We start from the raw sequence: 12358 nt of genomic DNA, 5'->3' as shown, positions 1-12358 counted from the left end.
GATAATATTGTTTGCTTTGATTAGATTTTACTGTATCTGCAGCCTCTGAAAGCCATTTTTGCTAACAGATCAATTGCATCTCATTACATCTCAGGAAAGGGAACAGCAGCGGCGCCCCCCCGACCCCCCCGCAAAAAAAAAACAAAACAGAAATGCTGTGAACTTTTCCAGACCAGAGAAAAATGCTGCTTGTAAAAGTAATAATATCCATGTCCCAAGGGTCCCATCATTTAGCCTAGTTTCTTCCTCTTCAACAAAACCTGGCATTTTTATGGGAATTAATGCGATCACAAGAAAAATCAACACCTCAAGCATTACATGGAAACTGTTTTCAAAAAGCCCATGTAAGGAATAAGTCAGTAAACTGTTTCCAAAAAGCCCATGTAAGGAATAAGTCAGTTTACAGTAAGCGTAGATCAAAACATATGCTGGGACAAGACCTCATTTTCAAGAAAACATACTCCGGTTGGAACTTGAAAATGTCAAAGGAAAGAACTGCGTGATCCTTCTGTCAACTGGAAAATTACACTGGAAAGTGAGTATGGGTCTGGAGATGGATGGAATAATAGTCTCTTTCCCCCTGCATCCAACACAAAGACCTTTACAATCCTCGGGAAAATTTGTGCAGGTTTGTGAATACCCTAGAGAAAGAAATCAATCCGTCAGAAGACAGGCGAATTACACACTGCTGCTGCACACATGTATGTCCTTTGCCTAACTGTGGCTTAGATATGAACACGATAGAATAGCATCAGATAGTATGCTTGGGGCTTCAAAATCCAATATGGTTGATTTACTAAGATTTATAGCTGCAAATTTGACCATTTCCTCAGCAATATATGCCTGTGAAATGATGATGATGATATAGCACTTTATATATATTATTTCACTAAGAGGTGGTTGCAAAAAAAGATAAAAAGAAATACACCAAAATGGTGATTGTGATTGTTTTTATTTTCTCTCAATTTCACGCGTTTTACAATGTGGCCAATTTACCTTTTAAATTAGAAATACATGTTCATATTCAAAAGATCATCAAGCTATACACTGAACACTTTGCATTTTATCATATGTAAGTTATTTCTTTAAAAAGTACTGAAAAAATGGAGTGAAGGAAATGCATGTGCAAAACACGCACTACCTATAAATCACCTTTGTTATTTTTCTTGAGGAAAAAAAAGACTTGAGAGACATACCAGTTAAGGGCAATGTATGGAATTTGTTTAGATACTAATTCAAACAAATCAATTATATACAAATAAACAATTAGGGGATTCAGAACTGAATATTCTATAGTATTAAGGGAAGTATTGTTATGATTCTAATGAATGTATAATTTGCATACAATAAAATGCACAGGTATTAGGTGTTCGGTGTGACCACTTTTAATAATTGTATCTGCTTTAACAATTTGGGTAGCCACCGCCCAAAATAAGATAAAGATGTAGATGTAGAAAATTTCCATCACCCCAGAAAGTTTTCTCCTGTTCCCTTCCAGTCAATAACCCCCAACTCTTACCTCAGAGTAACCAATTTCTAGCTTCTAGCACAACAGGTTAATTTCACCTAGTCTTGTACTTCATATAAAAAGATCATACACTAACATACTCTTTTGTATCTGGCTTCTTTACATATCATTACATACCATTAAATTCCCCCACTCTAAGTATACAATTGAATGACTTTTAGTAAGTTTACCAAGATGTGCAACGATCATATAATCCAGTTTTAGAATATTTTATCACCCCAGTAAGATCCAGTAGGCTCGGGCTCCAGATGGCACAGTGGTTAAGAATCTGCCTGCCAATACAGGAGACACTGGTTCGAGCCCTGGTCCGAGAAGATCCCACATGCTGCGGAGCAACTAAGCCCGTGTGCTGCAACTACTGAGCCTGCACTCTAGAGCCCGTGAGCCACAACTACTGAGCCCACGAGCCACAACTCCTTAGCCCTTGTGCCACAACTACCAAAGCCCACGTGCCTAGAGCCTGTGCTCCTCAACAAGAGAAGCCACTGCAATGAGAAGCCTGTGCACTGCAATGAAGAGTAGCTCCCGCTCACCACAACTAGAGAAAAGCTCATGTGCAGCCAAAGACCCCAATGCAGCCCAAAACAAACAAACAAATAAATAAAAAGAATCAGAGCAGAAACCAAAATTTAAAAAAAAAAAAAAGATCCAGTGGGGTCATTTTCAAGTAGTCCCCATTTCTGTATCCAACCCAGGCAGCTACTAATCTATTTTCTGTCTCCATGCATTTGCCTTTTCTGGACAACTCATATAAACTGAATCATACAATCTGTGGTCTTTGTGTCTGGCTTCTTTCACTTGGCATAATATTTTTAGGTTCATCCATGTTGTAGCATTCCTTTTTATTGGCTGAATAATATTCCATTGTACAGATAGACCATATTTTATTTATCCATTCATCTCTTATTGAGCATTTGAGTTGTTTCAAATTTGGGGCTAGTGTGAAAATGCTGCTGTTAACACTCACATGTGAGTTTTTGTCCTCATATATGTTTTCATTTATCTTGTGTAGATAAGTAGATGCATTACCAGGTCATATGGTACATTTATGTTTAACTTGTAAAGAAGCAGTCAAACTATTTTCCAAAGTGGCTATGTCATTTTACTCTCCCACCAGCAAAGTATAAGAGTTTTAGTTTTTCCATATCCTTGTCAACATCTGTTCCTGTCTTTTTGATTGCATCCATTCTAATGAATATATATCAAATAATGTTTTTGAGATCTATCCATGCTGTTGCATATACTAGTAATTAATTTCTATTTATTGTTCAGTAGCATTCCATTGTATAAATATGCCACTTTAAAAACAATCCATTCTCCTGTTCATGGACACTTGGGTGGTTTCCAGTTTGGGGTATTATGAGTAAAACATTATCAACATTCTTGCACAGGTCTTTCTGTGCACTCAGATATTCCTTAACTTAGGATGGGGTTACTTCCCAATAAACCCATTGTATGAATATATCATAATTCGAAAGTGAATTTAATACATCCAACTTACCAAACATCATAGCTTAGCCTAGCCTACCTTAAACATGCTCAGAACACTTACATTAGCCTACAGTTGGACAAAATCACCTAACACAAAGCCTATTTTATAATAAATTGCTTAATACCTCATGTAATGTATTGAACACTGTTTTGAAAGTGAAAAACATAATGATTGTCTGGGTGCAGAATGCTTTTAGTGTATTGGTTGTTTACTCTTGTGATCACATGGCTGACTGGGAAATGTGGCTCACTGCTTGGCCCAGCAGCATGAGAGAGGATTGTACCACATATTGCTAGCCTGGAAAACATCAAAATTAAAAATTCCAAGTATGGTTTCCACTGAATGCATATCACCTTCACACCATTGCAAAGCTGAAAAGTCCTAAGCCAGGACCTTCTGTATATGTTTTTGTTTCTTTGGGGGTAAATTCCTAGGAGTGAAATTGTTAGGTGATAGTGTAGATGTATATTTAACTTTATAAGAAGCTGTAAAGTAATTGTGCTATTTTACACTCCCAGAACCAAGTTATGAGAGTTCCAGTTGCTCCACATGCTCACCAACTTTTGATATCAATCATTTTTCATTTTAGCTTTCCTAATATTATTACTTTTTAAGGTGATGATAGGATTGGAGTTAATTTTTTTGTGTGGCCTTATACTTTAGTGATAATGCTGAAATTTTTACAAATGAAATTAAATGTTATCTTGATTCATAATAATCCAGTGGGGGGAGGGGCAGGGAGTGAGGTTGAGTTAGATGGAACATGTTTTGATGGTTTTGTAGCTGGGGAATGAATGCCTAGGTGTTCATTGAACCTTTCTAATCATGTGGTTTGAAATAGTCCTAATAAAATGTTAAAAAAGTAAAAAAATTTTAAATATATGTATACATTTTAGAAAATGAACCAAGTATTTAAACTGTTGAACCAGCCACAATATTTCACTTGGGAACATCTAAAATTTGTTCCTTAGGTATTACTTAGCAAATAACTGCCTCAGAGTACTAAAAGTTAATAGAGTATAAGTGCCTTACACACAACTTCTCCTTAAAAACTACCTTTCTTGTATAAAAGAATATCATTTTTACATTTAGTAATATAACAGCTCTATTGTCCCATGATTTGATTATTTCAGAGAGAAACAAGTCTTTTTTTTTTTTTTTTTTGCGGTAAGCGGGCCTCTCACTGTTGTGGGCCCCCCCCTGCCCCGGTGTGGAGCACAAGCTCTGGACGCGCAGGCCCAGCGGCCACGGCCCACGGGCCCAGCCGCTCCATGGCATGTGGGATCCTCACGGACCGGGGCACGAACCCGTGTCCCCTGCATCGGCAGGCAGACTCTCAACCACTGTGTCACCAGGGAAGCCCAAGAAACAAGTCTTAATAACGAGGAAATGTTATCATTTAGAGCTTTTCTGACTAACATGGGTGATTCTCACACAGGCTAATTCTTGTGAAATCCTGATGGTATCAGTTGTACCATCTAAGAAAAATCTATTGGCAAGAAAATAGAAGCATTCATAATAACTTTTTTTCTCTGAGTACTTTGATTATCCTAGGAACATGGAAAACTATTTAAAGTCACTGTAATCAATGTAGTAAGTGCTCAATAAATATTTCTTGAATGATGTGCCACCCATGATTGATTGGTGGACAATAAGATAGGTATAGCAAAAACCTGCTGACCAAAGTTCAATTTCCTTAGGGCTTAAATTGAATGACCTGGTGTTGGGATCCTGCTTTTCAAGTAAAGTTTCTTCTAGAGCTTTGTGTATGTCAGCTTGGAGTCTGCCATTTGGGGGGATGGTTACCCTGTGTGCCATAGTTTACTGTGAATCTGGGATGTGAATATAAGCTCAGAGGGCTGTGAGGGATCATGGATTTAATTTTATTTTGTGTCTCTGTATATAGGGGAAATTACAATACAATACATACTTTTTTTGGTAACAGTTTAACACCAAATTTATAAAGATATTAACTTGAAATCATGGTTCCCTAGGTTTCCTGGCAAAGTGTGGAAATCTTTTAATTAAGTTTTTTAGTGATGGAGTGTTTTCAGTCTGTAAAGTGTGATATTCAAGGTTAAAAGGAGTGAAACAGGTTGTGAGGCTTTAGGTAGGTATAACTCTTCCTTCCAGTAAGACTTTCCAAAAAACAAATTGGCTGTAAATGTTGGACTATGTTTCCTAAAAATAAACAAAAATTTATCAATTATAAGAAATATTGTTTACATGTAATTTATATTGTATAGAAACTACTTTAAAAGATTTTCTCCTCAATATTTCAGAGAAAAAAGAAGAAATCTTGGAAATGCTTCCTAGAAAAATTGTAAAAAGTACTACCACTTGCCCTTGATTTCGACTACATAAATCTATAACCTCCTATTGGATACGTTTTCTTACCTGTTTTGAAATCTCTTTGTAAGATTATTCACATTTCTACTAAACAGAATTTTATAATCATAATCCTGACATTACACACCTGAAACTCCTGTATATTAGACTAAAAAATGTCAGGAACGCATATTGTGATATAAAAAGATAGGCATTAACCAGTAAAATAAACGTCAGAAATTTTTCTCTTTAAACGTTATCTGTCACTTTAAGGAAAATGTTTAGAAGTGTAATTGTAAACATTAGAAAACTGTCAGAATAAAAGAAAATTGAAATCTAGAAAAACAATGAAGTCACTGTAATCAAATTATTATTAAATCATTAGCATTATTTTCAATAACTTAAGGAGACTAAATAACTTGTCCAGATGACAGATGAATAAATGAGAAAGAAAATTATCTTTGGATATAGATTTCTAATGTATTATTTTTGTTCTTATTTGTTAGAAGTTAGTTATAATATTTATTGGTGATATCAAAACTGCCAAACATTAGCATTCTCATTTATAATGGTTCCTATCAGTAAGGACACACTCAAAAAGGACACCATCTAGACCCAGTCACACAAGATAACTGATCACTCTTATGTCAAAGGACAGCTCAGAGAACACAGCTCATTCTAAACATCATCCCTAAGCATTATTAACATTCTCTTGGGACAGAAGCAAAGAAGGCTCTCATTGCCTGTCAGTAGCTCTGACGGCCAGACTTTCAGTTCCAAGCACACACTGTGCTTATTTAAAACATAAAGATATCAAGTGGATAATGTCTCCTTTCTTCTCCAAGGTTTGACTGATGATTTCATTCTGTGACTTTCTACTCTGTGAGGATATGATTTCCTGAGAGTCATTTTAATTTTCCAAGAGAGAACTGAAGTGTTACTTTTTTTGTTATTAATAATGAAATCTTAAAATTCATTTGACTCATTTTTGAATCTTATACACCAAAAAATGACACACTCCAGGCATCCTGAATTATTTTACTTTATCCTGTACAACTCTAGATTCATGAACTGTACTTAACTAAGCTCAGCTGGACTGTGATTATGGTAAATGTAAATGGCTCTAGAGATGCCCTAAATCCTGTATCTCCTCAAGTGAAGGATCCTTAAACATCACAAAAGTACCTGAAAATTATATGCCTGTCAAGAATTATATCAAAAATAACATCAGCAGAATGTCTATTTCCAAATGCTTTTTTGTACAGAAATACAAGTAACAGAAAAGTGAAAATTTTAAGTTTATAAAAGTTTGTTTTATGAACAAACCTTCTGCCAACTTAGGTATTTACAGTGCCCTTGCTTTGGCAGACATTATTGAAAATATATTTACTATTTTTTCTCAATCTCTTGGAGAAATTTTCATTTCAAATGATTGAGTTATTTGATGTAAATGACTACTCTTTTCAACACTTTCCATGCACATTTTTTTCTTCTAGTAGTGACCTTCAAACAGCATTTTCTTTCATGACATAAAAAGTCCAAGCTAAGCCTCATATTTTTCTTTCGTATTTGGATGTTTCTCGTGGATGTGTCATGCCCAAGGCAAGACAGAGCTGCACATAAGGAACAAAGTGTGTCTCCCCATAAGTGACTAAGAGATGCTGCATTAGAGGCAGCCAAACATACCAACAACAGTCATTTTTGTTCCAACTGCCTTTTGAATAATCATTTCTTATGAGCTCCACCATCCAGACCTCCCCACTACTTGTAACTATCAACAGATTAGCTAGAGGATAAGCAATGGGGTTCAGTAACAATATACTAAATTTTGTGAGGGAATTTATATTAGCTAGAGATATTCATGAGTTTGTAGTTTCATAAGTTCTTAAGATATATCATGGGAGAAGGCCAAGGGTCCACAGAGTTACTATACGTATTTTATATATGAGAAAAGAACGTTCACGGACAGTAAGTGACTTTCTCAAGTCTGATTCATACCCACATCTGTCTAACAAGAAAGCCTATTTCCTTCCGCCATGAGTAGGACCTTCTAAGCAGTGACACTTGAGCAAACATTCTGGGTACAGGTGATATTTGCCCTTTTAAATCCAAGTTTGAGTTATGTAATGATAATAATAATAATACAGTCCACAAACCCATAACTGCAATTTTTAAGTCACAAAAGCCCAAACTAGGTTTTATAACTCATTTGGCAGAGGAATCTGACATGACCTGAATTAATTTGGTGGCAAAACTTGGCCTGAAATGGGAAGACTACTCATAGCCCTTATTTATACCATTTACTTTGAGTATTCAACATTTTGCAGCAGAGATATTTATCTGTTCATTACAGGATTCTTCCCCAGACCAAATGGGAGTTTTTTTGTAATTCATGGTAAACATATGATGTTATTTTTCAAAAGCCAAAAAACTCTGAATTCTGACACACATATGCTCCAAGGGTTTTAGGCAAGGAATTAGAGATCTGAATGACAACAGCAACAATAATAATAACACTGATAGTAAAAGTTGAATTTTACAGTTTTATATCAGCTTTTTTATAAAATAATTTCATATATATATATATTTATTTATTTATTTATTTTTGGCTGTGTTGGGTCTTCGTTTCTGTGTGAGGGATTTCTCTATTTGCAGCGAGCGGGGGCCACTCTTCATCGCGGTGCACGCGCCTCTCACTGTCGCAGCCTCTCTTGTTGCGGAGCACAGGCTCCAGATGCGCAGGCTCAGTAGTTGTGGCTCACGGGCCCAGTTGCTCCGCCACGGCATGTGGGATCTTCCCAGACCAGGGCTCGAACCCGTGTCCCCTGCATTGGCAGGCAGATTCTCAACCACTGAGCCACCAGGGAAGCCCTCACATATATTTTTATTGCATTTGTCATCATAATGTGAAAACTTCCTAACTTCTTTGAATAGGTTTGCCCTGATTATCTATTTAGAGGGAAGAAAAAACATGACTCAGCTCTTGACTCCATGAAGTCTCGGTCATATGTAACCTGACATCAAAAGACCTGGCTTTTGTAAAAAGTGCTGCAAAGAACATCAGGGTGCATGCATCCTTTCGAATTATGGTTTTCTCCGGATATATGCCTAGGAGTGGGATTGCGGGGTCATATGGTAGCTCTATTTTTAGTTTTTTAAGGAACCTCCATACTGTTCTCCATAGTGGCTATACAAATTTTTTTTTATTAATTTTTATTGGAGTATGGCTGCTTTACAATATCGTGTTAGCCTCCACTGCACAACAAAATGAATCAGTCATACACATAGAGATATCCCTCCCTTTTGGACTTCCCTCCCACTTAGGTTACTACAGTGCACTGGGTAAAGTTCCCTGTGCTATACAGTATGCTCTCACCAGTTGTCTATTTATACATGATATCAATAATTTATGTGTGTCAATCTCAGCCTCCCAATTCCTCTCACCCCACCCCTTTCCATCTTGGTATCCATATATTTATTCTCTATGTCTGTGTCTCTAATTCTCCTTTGCAAATAAGATCATCTATACCATTTTTCTAGATTCCATATATATGCATTATTATATGATATTTGCTTTTCTCTTTCTGACTTACTTCACTAAGTATGACACTCTCTAGGTCCATCCACGTCTCTATAAATGACCCAATTACATTCCTTTTTATGGCTGAGTGATACTCCATTGTATTGGCTTCCCTGGTGGTGCAGTGGTTAAGAATCCACCTGCCAATGCAGGGGACACAGGTTCAAGCCCTGGTCCAGGAAGATCCCACATGCTGTGGAGCAATTAAGCCCGTGCACCACAACTACTGAGCCTGTGCTCTAGAGCCCGTGAGCCACAGTAACTGAGCCCGTGTGCCAAAACTACTGAAGTCCGTGTGCCTAGAGCCCGTGCTCCACAACAAGAGAAGCCACTGCAATAAGAAGCCCACGCACTGCAACAAAGAGTAGACTCCGCTCGTCTCAACTAGAGAAAACCCACACAGAGCAACAAAGATCAATGCAGCCAAAAATAAATAAATAAATTTATAGAAAAAATATTCCATTGTATATATGTATCATATCTTCTTTATCCATTCATCTGTTGATGGACATTTAGGTTGTTTCCATGTCCTGGCTATTGTAAATAGTGTTGCTGTGAACACTGGGGTGCATGTGTTTTTTTGAATTATGGTTTTCTCTGGGTATATGCCCAGTAGTGGGATTGCTGGGTCATATGGTAATTCTATTTTTAGTTCTTTAAGGAACCTCCATAATGTTCTCCATAGTGGCTGTATCAATTTACATTCCCACCAACAGTATATGAGGGTTTCCTTTTCTCCACACCCTCTCCAGCATTTATTGTTTGTAAATTCTTTGATGATGGCCATTCTGGCCGGTGTGAGGTGATACCTCACTGTAGTTTTGATTTGCATTTCTCTAATAATTAGTTGAGCATCTTTTCATGTGCCTCTTGGCCATCTGTATGTCTTCTTTGGAGAAATGTCTATTTAGATCCCCCCTCATTTTTTGATTGGGTTATTTGTGTTTTTGATATTGAGCTGCATGAGCTGTTTGTATATTTTGGAGATTAATCCCTTGTTGGTTGCTTCATTTGCAAATATTTTCTCCCATTCTGTGGATTGTCTTTTTGTTTTGTTTATGGTGTCCTCTGCTGTGCAAAAACTTTTAAGTTTAATTAGATCCCATTTGTTTATTTTTGTTTTTATTTTCATTACTCCAGGAGGTGGATCAAAGAAGATCTTCCTGTGATTTATGTGAAAGAGTGTTCTGCTTATGTTTTCCTCTGAGAGTTTTATAGTGCACTATTTACAATAGCCAGGACATGGAAGTAATCTAAATGTCCATCGACAGAGGAATGGATAAAGAAGATGGGTACATACACACAATGGAATATTATTCAGCCATAAAAAGGAATGAAATAGTGTCATTTGCAGAGACATGGATGGACCTAGAGACTGTCATACAGAGTGAAGTAAGTCAGAAAGAGAAAAACAAACATCATATAATATCACTTGTATGTGGAATCTAGAAAAATGGTACAGATGAACTTATTGGCAGAGCAGAAATAAGAATCACAGATGCAGAGAACAAATTTACAGTTACCAAGGGGGGAAGGGAGGGTAGGACAAAATGGGAGATTGGGATTGACATATTTACACTATTGATACTATGTATAAAATAGGTTACTAATGAGAACCTACTGTTTAGCACAGGGAACTCTGCTCCATGATCTGTGGTGACCTAAATGGGAAGGAAATCTTAAAAAGAGTGAATATATGTATATGTATAACTGAGTCACTTTACTGTACAGCAGAAACTAACACAACATTGTAAAGCAACTATACTCCAAAAAAAGACCTGGCTTTTAACTTCTTAAAATAGAAATGAATTCAAATCAGAAACAGAGAATGCTGGGGTGTGTGTGTGTGTGTGTTTCTTTTTTCTAAGTTTTTCTTAAATAGAAGCCTCTCTGGTGATTTGATTTAAAGAGGAATGGCACTAAATTTTTATTTAGTTGTCTTAATACAATTTGACCACAGTAACAAATTAAGGGCTTTAGTGACCAGTGTTGTGAAATAGGGTTCTGGCAGATATTAAGAAAATGACAGGATATAATTCTCATATAAGCATAAAAAATGTTTCTTTGCCTCATAAATTATGGATGATCAGTTGTACATATTTAATCAAGATATTTCTTTACTCTCTAGAAAATTTTAAATTTAAATCAAGTTTTCAAAGATTAGTGGTTTTCTAGATCAGTAGTTTTCAAGCTTCTTTTTTCTGCCTCAAAACACAGAGGGAGGGCTTCCCTGGTGGCGCAGTGGTTGAGAGTCCGCCTGCCAATGCAGGGGACATGGGTTCGTGCCCCGGTCCGGGAGGATCCCACATGCCGCGGAGCGGCTGGGCCCGTGAGCCATGTCTGGAGCCTGTGCTCCGCAACGGGAGAGGCCACAACGGTGAGAGGCCCGCGTACAGCAAAAAAAAAAAAAAACCACAAAAACAAAACAAAACAAAAAAAACACAGAGGGATACAACATATTCCCTTCAGTAACAGCAATTCACAAAATATTTACACAGCCAGCAACAATTCCTATGCCTGGAGTCCAAGAGAACAAGACAGTGTATCAGTTTGGGTTTTAAGAAACATCCAATACATTTCATTTATTTCCTTTTACACGTTCTAGATGCTCACTTCTTATAGCTTGAACTTTGCTAGCCTAGGTTGCAGGCTTAGGGTGAGGGGAATCTAGAATGGATGATAGAGGAGGTAGATAACAAATATCAACTATAGCCTTGAGATCATTTGCAGCAGTAGGGAGTGTAGCTTGTTCCATTAACTGTCCTGACTTGAGTCTTTTGTAGGGATTGTGGCCAGCCACCATCTTGAGGGCTCTGGATTGCACTCAATGTAGGGTCGGGCCTCAAGCATATAAAAATACTCTTTTCAGTGAGTATATTCTAAGGGATCGGAGGTTATCTCCTAGGAGTTAGTCAGGGGTCAGTCCTATAGAGATAGGCTTTCTTTGGAATGCACAGGTTTAGGGAAACCCAGACCTGCTAAGTTAACCTTTTACTGCACACATGTATTGGTTTTAGCTTCCTAACTAGAGCACATGGTCCTCAAAGAAAAGGATCATATATTTACACAGTTTTACCTGAAGTGAATACATACTCGATTGTCTCCTTGCCAGAATCAGAGCAAATCAGCATTTCAAAATCCCTGAACTTAGTTTTCTCCCAAGAACATGTTTCAGTATTACATTTTGAAAAATACTCTGGAACTGCTCTATAAAGCTGGTTTGACACCCATGTTGATTGCATGCAGTTATTATTTACCTCCGTGAAAAGCTCAAGGATCCCCACTCTTGTTGACTTTCTACTCCAAATGTGGATCAGGGTCAAGGGCAAGGTTATTTTATTGGATCACAGTGCCAAGAAGGAATTTCATTGTTAATGCAGAGGAGTGAAAAGTCCAAGCTTTCCCAGAATCATGTCTTTCTGACGCTTCC

This window comes from Grampus griseus, assembly GCF_964374135.1.
Source record: "Grampus griseus genome assembly, chromosome: 4".
In the NCBI taxonomy this organism is placed as follows: domain Eukaryota; kingdom Metazoa; phylum Chordata; class Mammalia; order Artiodactyla; family Delphinidae; genus Grampus; species Grampus griseus.
This window is presented reverse-complemented; position numbering follows the sequence as displayed.